The sequence below is a fragment of the Lissotriton vulgaris genome, chromosome 8 (assembly GCF_964263255.1).
Source record: "Lissotriton vulgaris chromosome 8, aLisVul1.2, whole genome shotgun sequence".
NCBI lineage: Eukaryota > Metazoa > Chordata > Amphibia > Caudata > Salamandridae > Lissotriton > Lissotriton vulgaris.
Window position 1 is genome coordinate 1,262,033,608 of NC_141696.1, and position 15,777 is coordinate 1,262,049,384.

Genomic DNA, 15,777 nt, shown 5'->3' on the forward strand with positions numbered 1-15,777 from the left:
CGCATGACACAGGAGCCTTATTACAAGGCTTAACAAGGCTTAAATCATCAGAACTCATCAAAACTCATCAAATTTAGTCAAAAAAATGATAAAAACACTGCATCAAGTTGCTAGGGCGCAAGACGGAAAAAAAGAAAAAAAAAAAGGAGGACAAGCCTAATTAACCAGTTAAGTTGAACACTCTCTCACAAAAGTGACTTCAATAGAAGCGTGACTGGTAAAAAGCTCTGCAGCTCCACATAAACACTTTAACAGAAACTGCAAGAGAGGCAGAGAGTCAAGAAAGACAGGAAGAGAGCGAGGAGAACCTAAATCCAACTAGGTAAAGGGACACTAATAAAACTAAACAAAGAGTAAATGAGAGGAGTCCATAAGTTAGAGGAGTCCATAAGTCCTGTTATTATGTGCAAAAAAAAAAAAAAAACAAGGAGAATATGATTGGGTACAAACCGGCAAGCGTTATCAAGTAAAGCCTCACTTAGTAAGAAAGTTAAAAAAATTAACCTAGGTAAATCCCTCCAAGAGTCTCTCTCCAGCCCAAAAGGGGGAGCCACCTGTCCAAGGGGAGAGCGAGATGGCAGGATCAGTCCCGACACCAGACAAGATCGGCCTAACCTCAGGAAAACAGCAGCAGAAGATTAATAAATTCTTTTTTCTAAAGGACCCGGTGTCCGCACTCTTCGCATCAACAAAGGAGGCATTAAACCTACCGAACCCCATTCAGCCCGACAAGCCAAAATTATCAGGCTTGTTTGAATCTTCAAATCAGGACAAGCAGCCATTGGTACCAACTCCCTACGACGCCACTTCCCCCTCATCTGCCCCGTTCGCCGAACAACGGAAAAAACATCACCTAGGGAAAAATCCGGAAATAGTGCAGGCCCTAGTCCACAAACCAAACAGATCATCTACAGAAACGGAACTGACTAGAGGAGTGGAAATAAATAAATCCTCTACAAGAAAGAAAGACACAAAGGGTGAACATCAAATTTCACCGACTTCATCGACATCACCGGGAAAGGAACTACTGGAGAACTCCTTTAACAACATGGAATACAAGAACAATTCGGGGCATAAAAATCAACACGACCCATGTAAAGAGACAAATCCCAGAGAAACGGAAAAATGGATAAAACAGAGACTAGAAGGGGAGGATACCTGGTCGAACTCCCTCCTAGTTCCAAACGACTCAAACTTGACCAAAATCACTAAAACAACAGCAATAAAAACACTTCCGCTAGGGCCCACCTTAGCACAGGAATTAACCTGTAAGGAGCGCGGGACGGGCCTAGTGTCATCCACTCCACACAACTTAACGGAAAACAGTGGAATTCAAAGAATCCTGATAGAAGACAGTGCTAGTTGCTGAAGTAGAGAAAGTAACAGCAACATGCAAGTTCCAATTTCCATCTCATCGGCAAGTATGATCGTATACTTGGATGAACCAGAAGGGAGTGGGGGAAGCCAACAGCCTGACGCACATTGAGAGAATGCGTTAATAAGTTCATTGAATCAAGCCATAAGGGCACTCAATTATCAGTCTGACAAAATGGAGGTCCAAATCGACCTTATAAACATTATTGCAGAGCATATCGCAAATATTAGCTCCAAGGCAGACTCTATAATGGCCTTATTGGTAAACAAAGGAAGCAAGGATCATTTCAATAAAGGAAATACGGATCAACTCCCAGAAATCTTAAAATGCATACTCGGAGTAGTAAAGATAGCAAACAAGCGGAAGGGTAATCAAGACTCCCCAGAAAAAAAATCCAGCAAAGAAAGATCAAACGTCCCAAACAACCAGTCAAACCAAAAGTACAGCAACAAGGGGGACGGAAAATGTGATCCCGTCGACTACATAGAGGCTCAAAAGGCGGAAATTGAAAGCCACAAAGTTCAATTAAAAGAACATCAGGTCAACTCCGACTCTCAGCCTCAAGACAAACTAATGAAAAGAAAAAGGAAACGAGCAAGGAAGGCAAGGCCCAAATTAAAAAGTAAACAATCGACAGCCACAATACATTTCTTCTCAATATTCAAGAAGAACACAGGACAAGATTCAGAAAGGATAAATTATTTTCCGAACGTCTCCACCAACATACCGAAAGTATCAGATTCGGAAAGGTAAGTTATTCAATCAAGAAATCAATCACAGCGGAACACACCCAAGAGCCAGAACCATCAACACTCGAGGGACCGACTCAGGATCCACAAGAAGCTACTGGTACAACTAACATAAAGAGGTCAAACAAACAAACAACGACCATGAGAATATCGGTGGATGATCCCCGACAAAAACAACCAGAAAAAGACTTGTCATCTTTAAGTGATACATGTGCAACCACAGAAGTCTGTCAGTCCTTAAAGTACCCGAGCATAGAGAGAGCACGAAAGTATGTCCACGGACTCTTGGACAAAAACACAAGCATGCAGAAACAGGAAAAAAAATCTGAGCAGCTAGTGGCAGATCAGAGCCCAATTAAGATCACTAAATATGGAAACGACCGGCAATGCATTGCACAAATAAAAATTTGAGAACAAGCCGAAATTAAACAAAACACTCAAGGAGGACATGTAAAGAATAGGGAAACGAGGGAAGAGGCCCATACGGGACAGGAAACAGTTGAAAACAAATCCAACTCAGCAAGCAGAACTGAAGATCTCCAACTGGTCTCTCAAAGAAACCAAAAGAACGCCCTGGACGACATTGAACCAGTACGGTCACTTTACACCAGAATATGTAACAAAGGGCAGGCAGGACATTCTAAACAGAGGGAACATAACAAGACTAATTAAGGCAACACCAGAATTAAGGGGAATAGTCTCTCGAGACATTGTAGCAGTGGAGTTTCTTCAAAACAAAGACAACCCAGATATATGGAGTCTTCAACCCAGATATTGAAGGCTCCATGACTACCTGGGCTTCTAAGGAGTTAGCGGCCAAGATCTTCGCTAACAGATCATCATTCGAGAGCTGGGGAATAACCCTGAAGCAACATATGCGCCCAAGATATCCATATCCCCTCTCGAATAGTCCATCTTACCCGAAGCTGCAAGCAAACATCGTGCCTCTGTAGAGCCCGAGCGACATACCAGGAACTAAACTCTGGAACAACGGACAACCAAACAAAACAGACACACAAAGGAGGGCCCCTTAGGGTCGATCAGGACTGGGCGTGGATCCCAATGGCACTAAGCCAAAAGAGTTCCTAGAACAGACGCAAATTTACCAACAAGTAAAAACAGCCAGGACCATTACACAGAAAAAAAAGTTATCTGGCAAAGATCAACATGTGCTCATAAAACATACATGAATTCAGCGGTACGGACCAGGACCATGAAACCCAATCTTTCTTTCAGAATCATGACATAATTCTCTTACAAGAGACTTGGAACTTAACTTATCCTGCAATTCCGGGATTCACCGAACACCACATATTGGCAGAGAGATTGTCCAAATATGGGCACCCACGCGGAGGGCTATCAATGTATGTGTCACAAAAATTCAACTGGCAAACAGAGGAACAGGACGTGGGGCTGAGTTGGGTCCAAGTAATAAAAATCACTATTAATCCCCAGCAGCAACTGCTTATAATAAACGTTTACATTCATCCCGACCGAGCAACTAAAAACTAAAAAATGGCCACACTTACTAAGCTAATCAAAGCCTTACAAAAATCAAATAATCAATGCCCATTGATAATATCAGGGGACTTGAACTGCAATTTAATGAGTGATGGTAATAGCAGTCATAATCAGGACAAAGGTCCATCAGAAGGGCATAAATTAGTCTCACTGAGTAAATTAAAAACATTGGGATTAATAATTCTAAAAAATAGGAAAAAAGGCGACCCACCGCTGGCACCAACTTACACGAGCGGTAAAGTTATGGCAACCATTGACTTTACAATAATAAGCGACGGCCTAAAATATGCCATTGAGGACTACACCATAGTCCAGCGTATAGAAAGTGATCATTTTCCCCAAACTATACGAATGAACATTGCAGTAGCTCGGGCAGAAAAAATAACCTCCTTGTTGCAACAACCGGGGAAATTTAACCTGTGAAAAATAAGATGGAGAGGAGGTGAAACGAAAGACATCCAGGCAACAGCAAGAACATTTATGACAAAACTCGGCCACCAAAAAGATGGAGAATATGTAAAAAACTGGGAAAACCTGGTAGAGGACTTGATCCAAAAGCACTCCGCCCCTCCAGCAACACAAAGAGGCACAAAAGTGCTGAGAGAACCGTGGTATAACAGCGACTTAAGGCAGGAAAAGAGAAAAAAAAATAGCCCAGGAGTTACGGAGGCAGCTGAGAAAGAAAAAACAGGGAATCATACCAAACTGTAGCATCATCAGGAGTTTGAGAAAACATTACAGGAAAATGCTGTGGACCGCAAATGCCAAGTACAAAGAATCTATTTGAGCAAATCTCCTATTCGCAAGCAAAAAGCAAAACTCACGGGACTTTTGGGGCATCATTAACAACCTAAACAAAGGTGTAGCACTGATCCAGGACCCCGAAATTGGTGGCAGTGGATGGGAGGACCACGTGAGGAACCTTTACTCAAGAAAGGAACCTCACTCAAATGACAAGATCCAAGGAACAAAAAAGAAATTGGAACTAAGTAATCTAGCAGCTACCCAGTTTAGCGAAACAAAGCCCAAAGACCTGGAAAGCGAAAAAGGGGTTAACGAACAACCCACTTTGACTAGTTGCAACTGCTTAAAAAATTAATACAAAAGCTCAAACCAGAGGGCGCTCCCAGACCGAACGGTCTACCGACAGCAGTATTTAAATTTAATGTGGACTTTTGGTCCAAAATTCTAACAGCGCTGTTTAACCAAGTTTTCACACAAGGACAAATGCCAACATCTTTGAAAGGAAACATCATCCACCCTATCTACAAAAAAAGGAAACAGAAGAGATCCAGGGAACTATAGGTTGATAGACGTGGAAGCAAAACTTTATGCCTCATGCGTTTTGGAGCAGATGCAAGAATGGGTGGAAAACAACAACCTAATTCCCAGTGGAATCAGACAGGGGATGGGGACAACAACAAATCTGACAATTCTGGCACTATTAATGGAGAACGTGGATACAAAGAACCAACGATTATACAGGTGCTTTGTAGACATAAAAGCAGCTTTTAATCGAGTGAGCAGGTCCAGGCTATGGGGAAAGCTCAAAGAGTGAGGGTTGCCCCACAGCCTACTAAACGCAATAATAGGTTTGTACAGTGATACATGGGCAAGGGTAAAACAAGGATAAGGGTCCAGTTTAACATCAAAAATCGAAACCCAGGACGGCCTAAAACAAGGTTGTGTTTTAGCCCCCTGTCTATTCAACTTATATCTGGCAGATATAGGCAGAAACTCAGAAAAAAATCGAAAGTCACGCGCCTAAACTGGGCAACGTCCCAATCCCAATACTGCAGTACGCAGACGACATTGTCCTATTAAGTAAAACGCCAATAGGCTTACAACGTTTAATAAACAGGCTACTATCCTATTTAGACCAAGAAAATCTGGAACTGAACAAGGAAAAAACAAAAGTGCTCCGGCTAATGGAGCAAAAGAAAATCAAATTTAAATGGACAATTAACGAGTCAGCGCTAGAAGAACAGAAATCTTACAAGTACTTAGGCGCAACTCTCGGGCAAGGTAACTCAAACAAGGAGAACACCTTGGCAATAAAGGCGAAGTCACAAACACTAATTTATGCGTGTAAGAAACTACAACTAAAAATGGCCGGCCCCATCTACACTCACCTTCTATAAGTAATGGCCGCTCAAATCCTACCAACGCTGTCATACGGACTAGTCACGTGGCTTGGAAGGGAGGCGAAAATATTAAACGAATTACAAAATAAAATATACAAAGCAGTGTTTAAACTGCCACAATCAGCCTCTCCAGCACAAGTCCGCCTTGAATTTGGCCTACAAAATCAAAAATTTCGGTCTATGACAAGCTTCGTTAAATTATGTCATAAACTCCGCTCAGCCCCAACCGAGTCAATGGACAACAACTGTTGGGAAGAAATAAAATTTCAGGACAGTCAGCCTCCTACAAACTCATGGGGAACCTATTTGAGTACCTGTCTGTCCGAACTAGATCTATTAGAGGAATGGAACAAAGAAACAGACCAAGCAAATTTTAGCAAAGTAGCCAACGGCGCCGCAAAAAGTAAATCACTACTAGAGGACAAAAAAACACTGATTAAAAGGTGCCACGCCTGGACAGTAATCTCCTCCTACAATCGACAAAAACCACAGGGTTACCTAGCCACCCATTTTAGTCAAAATTTAAAAAAGATTTATATAGACTACCGAATGGGTCAGCACTATTCCAAGGACTTAAGACCATCTTGGAAATTTCAAAAAGAAAGTCCCCACTGCAGACTGTGCGGATACCACAACGAAACACTAACTCACTTGTTATGTGTATGTCCGGCACTTATGGTTTTAAGAAGACAGTACTTACGAGATATTTTCATCACTCTGAACATAAGCTCATGTCGGCAAGCTGTAATAAGCTGACTGGGAGGTACTTCTTCTATCCTGGCATGTCGGGGACTTAAATTGATGAACGAGGTAAAAAAACAGCTGCAGGAAACTTAATGGAAAAATGTAGTCAAGGCTGAGAACAATGGTCGGACCAAGGCCGGAAGATCATCGAGGCACTTATAACTCCAATAATTCTTTGACCAAGAACTTGAACTGAATTTTTTTTTTTTTAAAAGGTACTGCCCAGGGGGGAAATAACGAACGGCTTTTTAAAACTGTACAGGGAAGTTTAACAATGAGAGTACATTTTTACTGTGGGTAATTTTTTATGTTTTAATTAGAAGAAGATTGTAACGATTTTTATTAATCATGCAATAAAATTGAACTTGAACTTGAATAGCAAACACTATAGGTTTCAGTGAAGCAGTTATGTAGCTGGGAAACATGTTTTGGCCAGTTCCCAGTACAAACCTTAAGATGGCTTCCCAGTTCACTTGTACTGTCAATAATTGAACTGCTCAGCACATCGACATATCTGCTCATGCAGATATGTCCTCACATGTAGTATAATGCACCCTGCCTTAGGGTGTAAGGCCTTCAATATGGTTGACTTACAAATATTACATGTAGTGTTAGGGGACATTGCACACAGGGTGTGTACCATGTTGTGTTTTCACTTTTTAGAACTGGGCTAGCAGGAACCCAGAGCAATTCAGTCAATGTTGCGTCACATACCAGGCAAGAAAGTTAGGGACTACTGCAAAAAAGTCCTAGTTTCCTACAATCATCCAAACACCTCAAGGGCATTGTGGGACTTGAAGTCCTCTTGTGTCCCCAACAGCACAGTTCTAGAGAGTCAAATAAATTAGTCCTGGTCCGCGAAGTGAGAAATAGTGCCTTGTGTATTTATAGTGCTACGATGTCCCGGGCTTTCACATAAAGCATGGTGAACATGTAAATCATTATTTTATGAGTGCATTATACACAGTTTAAGGGAGGCTTCCTCAAGATGTGCAAAAAGATTTAGTTGCATAATTACAAGGGGAGTTACATTGCTCTTGCACCATGCAACGTGGAGCGACACAAGTTCAAAATGTGATTTATGAGGCCAGTTCGCATGGCCCTGAGTGGCTTCATAAATCTGGAATAACGCATTGCAGCATAAATTGCTGCGTTGCGTTACTCTGCCCAGGGAAGGCGTTCCATGGGTGTTGCGTGGGTGTTCCTACTCAACTCCCTGGGATTTTGATACATTCTAAGATTTACCAAAAGTTGTAGACATGGGAATGCGACAAAAAGATAAGCCTTCTCAGGGGAGGCGTAACCAGGAGAGGTCTCTTTATTTCTCCTTGTTACGTCCTCTTTTTTGTGTGCTGGATTCTGCAGCACACCTAGAAAGAGGAATGTGCCTTTCAGAATAGTTTTGTGTAGGAAGGTGCCTCTTCATGCACAAAAACAATCCTGTATGCAATACAGACACCCTTGCCCCATGATGCATGGATGCCTGCATTGGCGCTAGGCTGCCAAAAAGGAACTAACGCAGGGACGAAGGCCGCAATGCACTGTATTCTTTTAAATGAGGCGCATTGCTGCCTTTTCCCTGTCACGCAGCACAGCAAGGTGACTTAAGATGAAACAAGTACTTTGAATATATATATTTTAGTAATACACAATCAGACTGTACCTAGTGGAAATAATTTGAATAAGTGCACATTAAAAGGCCACGCTCCAGAACTCGGCAGGTAGCACACATCACCTTTCAGAATGCATCTTTGTCTCCATGAAGCCTCAGGTGACCCCATCAATCAAACCATATACTGCCTTCCAAGCAGCCTTTACATTCGCAGATTAACCAATTGAACACATTTGCATTTCTTTAGGTGGCAGTCACTCTCATGGGAAGACTAGCTTCTTGTTCAGCTCCCTGTCCCTTCCCCTCGGCTTCCCTGGAGACCCGCTCCTGCAGCAGCTCAATCTTGGTTTTAACCGTGCAGGGATGCGATCTTTTATTTATTTAAATATTTGCAGTTATATTATAGAGGGCGAATTTAGCACACGGGCATTGCGGGCATGATTACATTGCATAATGTACAGCTTTTTTTAGCAAAAAGTATGGGAACTTTCTGCAAGAAAGCATGGACATAGTTCACGCCCAAACAACCCCACCTCTCCCCCCCCCCCCCCCCCCCTCTACATATTAAGTTAATACGTGGTACGGTGTCACGGTGGTCATGATGTTGCTACGAGGGGAGCGGACTGCCGCAGCGCCTCGTCAGGGGGTACAGCGCTATATAAGTGCCAGTACAATAAATATTTAATATTCATTTAAGCCACGGGCAGTCCCTCCCCAGGGCCAGCACCAGCAGCCATATTTTGAGGCGCTGCCTCACTATTGAGCCAGCAGGTGGCTTCGGAGTTTTCGATAAACATATCTCACAGCCAGCTATGGTCACTCCCCTCCACTCCCCTCCACTCCCCTCCCCTACCCTCCCCTCCCCCAGCAGCCAGGCTGCGCCACGGCCTCTCACTGGTGAACAAACGATTGGCTTCAGAGAACAGGAAGCACATCCCGTGAGACACACGTCAGCAGTCTATAACACGGCCAGTCCACTGCTTACACCTAAGGGGGTATAGCTCAGTGGTAGAGCATTTGACTGCAGATCAAGAGGTCCCCGGTTCAAATCCGGGTGCCCCCTTCACATTTTTAGTAAAAATAAATATAATTGCAGTGTATACAATTGGAGGATTTATGTGATTAACAAGTAAAAACAAGCGTCAGTCGTATTGCAAATTGTGTATGCAGCACTGAGACGTCTAAAAAGAAACAATGTTTTTGGTATTACGCCCAGTATGTGTGCTGTGGCTCAATTACAATAAAAAAGGTGTAATAAAGTAGCACACAGGGGCACTCGGAAACTTGTGCATACAGTAAAATAGTGCGTACTTTAACACGCACGTTTGCTTAATGTGCAGCGCTTGGAGACTGTATTACGGCGTAGAGAGAGAGAGCTATACAAAGATTGCTGCTCATAATTATGCATACCGTAAGAATTGAATGTGCGAAGGAAAATAGGTGGATAAACGTATCGCATGTTTCTAAGCCCCAAAGTATGCACCGCAACACCGTGGATTTGTTGTTTTTTAAAGCAACATAGCGTGTGTCTACTGTAGCAAATCTGCGAGTGTGTATACAGTGGATGTAGTTACACTTTCACACACGTGTTTATACAGTAACAAACCTGTGTACTGTTGCAAGTGTGTTTCAATAGTAGCATTGTCACATGGCTAGGTTAGGCCTCGAAAAAACACTGGCATTTAACATATACAAGTTTAAGTTGCCTTCTTTTCTGCACAATGACTTTTGCTTGCGCATCAATGCAGGATTTGTTTCTCTGAAAGCACATTTGCTTACAAATCTACTTCGCAAGAATACTATCACAACACCTTGACCATTTAGTCAAAAGCCTAGACCCACATTGGGCAAATGTTGTTGTTTGTTATTCGTCCACGAGGCGGCATGGCTATCACAAAGATAAAAAACATTGCCAGCCCGTCTGAAGCCTCGACGCAGAAGCATGGATGGTGTTGTTATAAATACGCATTTGTGTGCTCATATTAGAGGAGCGGTCTGCTGTCATTGCAAGGTGGTCGCTGTGTCGGAGTCTCAGGCCAGCTGATTCAGAGGGCCAACCAAACTGTCAGGGCCCACAGCATTGGGCAAGCCACTCCTCCCTGACCTGCCGCGCCCGCCCACCCGCCCGCCCCAACCAGGCTTACCCGTCTGCTTACTCGCAGAGCGAGAAGCAGAAACATAAGATGGTATTTAAAATACAATTTTATGTTTCTGCTTCTCACACTGCGAAAAAGCAGTGAGGCGACGCTCCTCGCCCTAACGGAGGAGCTGCCCCTGAGTGGATTGCGATTACCCTCTGCGAGGAGGGATGTCCAACTTGTGACCAAGGAAAGGTCCTACATACCTTGCCTGCAGGTAATGGGTACTTAAATCATCCAGTAGGGGATTCTTGGCAGAACACTCACCCTAGGCAACTAGGTTCGGGAGCGCATAGTAGGAGTAAAACATACCCAGTACTTATATGCCAGCATATATTCACAGTTGGAGAACGATGGTGGAATAGTTCAATCTTTTCACAATCCTTGTATTTCCAATCACTTTGATCTGATTCTGTCTGTTAATCATTGCAGCGCTTATATTCTTTACAAGAATCAGAATGGTTCAATAAATATTGAAACACCCCTTTGTGTGCTTCTTGTGTAACTTTCTGAGTAAGCACGAGTGACTGACCAAACATGTTCTAGATCTGTTACCACAATTCCTTGGGAGGTCAGGGTTGTCAGGTTCTGAGGTTGCCCAAACCATTTGTTACCATACTAGGATTAGGGGTGCTTATGGAGGCACTGGGAGCTGGCTGGTCTATAGGTCAACATCTGCTGAGGGGGTGCATAGAATTAGTCTGTACTATCCCAGCGTTTATGTTAACCAACAAACGAACAGTTCCTACTGAGAAAATGGAAACCATACGCAGCATGTCAGTTTACTCTTACTAGTAAGTGTACAGTAACAAAAGCTTGCACACTATTACCTTTGTTTTTCTACAGCAGAACTTCAGTTTACTGTTACTGGTGTGTACACTGGCCCCAATGTGCGTACAGGATCAGTAGCCTGTGTGCCATTACCAGTGTTTCTACAATAGCACGTTTGTTAATTTTATGTACACTGGCTCCAATGTTCGTAGAGCATCACAAGCAAGTGTACTGTTACCAGTGTGTACACTGGCCCCAATGTGCACACAATATCAATAGCCTGTGTACTGTTTGCAGTGTTTCTACAGTAGCATGCCTGGTGTGTACACTGGCCTCAATATGCGTGCAGTATCAGGAGCCAGTGTACTACTCTTACCCATGTATCTACAGTAACACGTATGTTTACTGATAATAGTGTGCACAATGACACTGGCGCAGTGTGCGTATTGTATCACAAGCCTGTGTACATTTACCACTGTCTTTCTACAGTGCACATCTGTTTATGGCCAGGTATTGCCGAGTCTCCTTCCAACAGGTTGACCGTCACCTTCCGTCCAGTGACCACCGGGTATTTTACTCATCTCCCCCTTTACCCTGAGGCATATATAATAATTCAACATCCACACAGGTCTTGGAATAGGGATCGGATAACCCCGGCCATAATTTATTAAAATTAAAAATCATACTTGAAAATTCAATAATTTTCAATGCGCAGAAAACCCACACATATTCATAACTTTTTAGATTTTCCATATACAACATATTTACACTTCTTTATGGCTAACCTTAACACATATCTAATACATAGCCATACCTAACCTAAAACTGAAATATGTACAATTTTGTTTTCTGCGTATCCCGGATGAGTCTACGTGCGAGGTCATGACTGGTCTCAACCACTTGCTAGGTCCCACTTCTTACCAGAGGACCTTGCGCAGGAGGCCCGGTTGCCCACCAGATCCCTTCCCTCGGGCACCCCCTACGCCCTCCAATACTGCTTCCAAGGGACTGACTTGGGGCCCATGCGCCTGTGCGTGGATTGGCCTAAACCCCACCCCCCCCAGGCGTCCCCATTAATAATGGGATTCCTACTAAAAGATGGAAAACATTGATCAACCAATCATGACCTTACCGCCACAGGCCAGGATAGTTGACTGACTATCTGCCCCACCCTTCTGCTTACTGACAAAAGGCATGCCCTGTCCCTCGCCCCTATTGTACAAGACAGGGGACCCTAGTTATTTAGGATCATGTGAAGGAATAGACATATACTAAATAGTATATAACCTCTGTCCAGCCGGACAGGATTTTATTATTTAAATTTGTTATAGTAGTTCAAGTATTTCAACATTTATACAAAAGTGGGCACAACCTGTGACCCACAGGAAACAAGACAAAACAAGTGACAGGGTTTTATGTAAAAAACGCACAAGGCGGTCTGCATTGTTACTTAATATAGCAGACTGTGATTCATTTTGAGCAACCCATTGTTAACGACATTTCTTTGAATCCAAAACAACATATGGTGCTATTAGAGTCGACGACGTTTCGATGCAATTCAAAGATACATGCATCATCTTCAGGACAAAAACATTAAGTCATGTTTGTCTTAGAATTATTTTGCACACAACCACTGTAGCGATTTACATAAATTACGAGTGGAAAAAAGGGGGGAGAGAAAAACATAAACAGTAAAATATCCATTAGAAATTAGGCATGTCCCTCGCCCCTAACATCCAGGCTAGCATGTTTTCAATAAAATACTCATTGCCCAACTTAGAGAGGTGAACCCCGTCCTGGATAAAAAAACGGTCACCCCGGATGCACCCATGCGCAATCGTCTGCAGTCTTGGGGACCGAAAGAGCTAATCATCGTGTTATTGATTCTCTTCACAGAGGGATTCAAAGCCCACACTGACTTACTCCCCCCTCCCCCCACCATTGAAACCTCAGGATCATGTGGGACCACACTAGCACTGCCTGTGGGCACTTCCTGGCCAACCACCCCATTTCCGTGAACAGCCCCTCAACCACTCCCTTCCTGCCCAGGTGTACCAGGTCATTACCTTCCAAATGTACTATTACTACAGCGGGTGCCGCAGGAGTCCTAGCTAACAAAGCACCAAAATCATTGCGCAAGTGGCACAGTCACAATCCTTCTTGTCCATGCAGTGACACCATGAAACCCGCCTGGTGGGCCCTTTCCTGAAATTGCCTCTGAAAAAATATTGTTTCAACCTGCTCACATGTGAGTGACCTATAATCCAGACTTCGATTTGACCTGGCCTCCAGGCGGTAACCTGGAATGGTGATGCTCCGTTGACCGGCGGACAACGACTAGCTCCCCTCCTGCGGCACAGGACGTGGAAACTGCAAAAGATTGAATCAAATAACCAACCATTAGCCAATAATACTTAGAGCAGGTGTAAACACACATATCGTTTGTAACAGTCAGAAGACCAACACCCTATCCTCTGAACCTCATGTCCCTGTAGTTCCCTAGCCAGGGCACAGTGGCTGCCCCAATCCTGAAAGAATGACTACCCAATTTGGATGTATCCAAGCCTGCCGCCCCCAGCGTCAATGTCAATATCCTGCCACATGAAATTTCTTGAGAGGGGTCCCATCCTAATTAATGAGGAGTTGACCTGCGGCGCCTTGTGATCTGTAAGCCAGAAAACCCTCTACATTGCTTATTGGACAGCATGGGCTCCCTTGAGCTTTGTGAAGAATAACATGGTCACCCCTCCCGTTCTGGTCTGTCTTGGATCTAGGAATTGATAAGGATAAAGATCCCCCCTGTAATTGAACATGTGCAAATTGAAGCCCACCATGCCAATCGTGCTGGTTATATGCCACCCATTCTCCCATCCTAAAGGCACCATAGAAGGTGAGGGAAAAAGCACACCTGAAAAGATGAATCTCCCTCATGGATCTACATGCTCTCCCCAATGCCTCCATGAGGGCTGAAAATACCTCCACGCTAATCGGGTGCCGGGCATCCGGCTGGGAACCTTGTAGGCGCTGCCACCCTTTTAATGCCCTTTTGATTGCAAAGGAGTCTGTGGGATCCCTATGTCCCTGCATTTTTGCAAAAAAGTAGATTGCCGCCATGTGGCATCTGGCGCAAGCCACAAAATGTCCCCATCTCTCAATACCCTCACGAAAGATATGAGAGCCGTTGGCTCGTGCCATGCCCCCTCCCAGCCATCCCCAAGAAAAGTGCAGTAGGTGGTAAAAGCCCCTTCATAAGCCTGCGTGGTCCTGGATGCAAGGCTAGCTGCCAAGAGGTCCGATAGGTTGGGGCACCAAGTTGCCATAATTGCTCTGGAAAAGGGCATTGGACTTTCCGCTGCTCGTGGGTGGTAGGACCGGAAAACCTGCATCTTGAAACGAGACAATGCATCAGCAGCGGGGTTGAGTACCCCTTGGACATACCAGGCACTAAACAGTATGTTTAATTTCATGCATTGAAGTACTATCTCTTTCAACAAGCGAAGCATGCTCCTAAAATTAGCAGACTGCTGATTAATGCACTACACTACAGCCATATTATCAGACCAAAAAGACACAAATTGATTGCAAAACTGGTGCGGCCATATGGTTAAGGCCCCCAAGAAGGGAAACAATTCCAAAAATCCAATGTTACCTGTTAAGCCAGTGTCAATCCACCAAGCTGGCCAACGTTGCGCTGCCCATTGGGGGCCTGGAATGGCACCAAAACCCTTACTCCCAGCAGCGCCTGTCATTAGGCCAAGGTCTGGGCTGGACCTAGCAGGGCTGGGCCACACTACAGAGCCATTCAAATCATGCAGGAATGCCATCCAAATCCACATATCCTGCTTAACCTAGCTGAACAACTGAGTGTGGTGATGCTTCTCTTTCAAACCAGGCATTGATTGTGTTATGGAACGCGAAAATGGGCAGTCCATTGGTTTGATTCTTAGCGCAAAATTAAGCATTCCTACTGCCTTCTGCAGTTGATGTAAGGTGACCTTTTCTTTGCCCAGGCATGCCTCCAATGCCAGTGTGAAACCCCTTACCTTTCCCTGTGGCAGATGTGATACACCCTCCACTGAATCCAACTCTATGCCAAGAAACTCTATTTCGTGGCCGGTCCCACTGTCTCCCCTGGTGCCAGGGAGACGCCAAATTCATGCATGAGTGTACAAAATGCTTCCAAAGCTCTGCCACACTCCTGACACCCTAATGCCCCCAACAACAGGAAGTCATCCAAATAGTGCAACACCCACTAGTGCCCAGTCACTTGCCTGAAAACTCACTCCAGGAAAGAGCTGAATTTCTCAAAATAGGAGCAAGAGATAGCACCCCGCCAATGGCATGCATTTGTCTATGTAGTACTTCCCCTCTAGCTGGAATCCCAAAAGATGGAAGTCTTGTGGGTGAACTGGCAGTAAACAGAAAGCAGATTCTATGTCAGATTTTCCAACAATGTGCCTGAACCAAGTGTCTGCAGCATTGCAATCGCCTGATCCAATGATGCATATCTCACAGTGCACAGGGCCCCATCAATAGCATCATTCAGTGATTGACCCCTGGGAGCGGACAAGTTATGGATCAAGAAAAACTCCCCCGGATCTTTTTTTAGCACCACCCCCAGCGGTGAGCAAACAAAACCTTCAACTGGTATCTTATCAAAAGGGCCAGCTAGTCTCCCCAAACACAATTCCTTCAACACTTTAGCCAACGCCACAGACTTGCT

The 15,777-nt window shown here is 44.2% G+C and overlaps 1 non-coding gene and 1 pseudogene across 1 annotated transcript; one reads left to right on the top strand and one right to left on the bottom strand.

Moving 5' to 3' along the window:
- The first annotated feature begins 9,136 nt into the window (after positions 1-9,136).
- On the top strand, positions 9,137-9,208 carry TRNAC-GCA (transfer RNA cysteine (anticodon GCA)). Its single transcript has one exon. It is a non-coding gene; the product is annotated as a tRNA-Cys (tRNA).
- A 4,260-nt stretch (positions 9,209-13,468) lies between these two features.
- LOC147698584 (uncharacterized) lies at positions 13,469-14,374 on the bottom strand (annotated as a pseudogene).
- Positions 14,375-15,777: the final 1,403 nt, after the last annotated feature.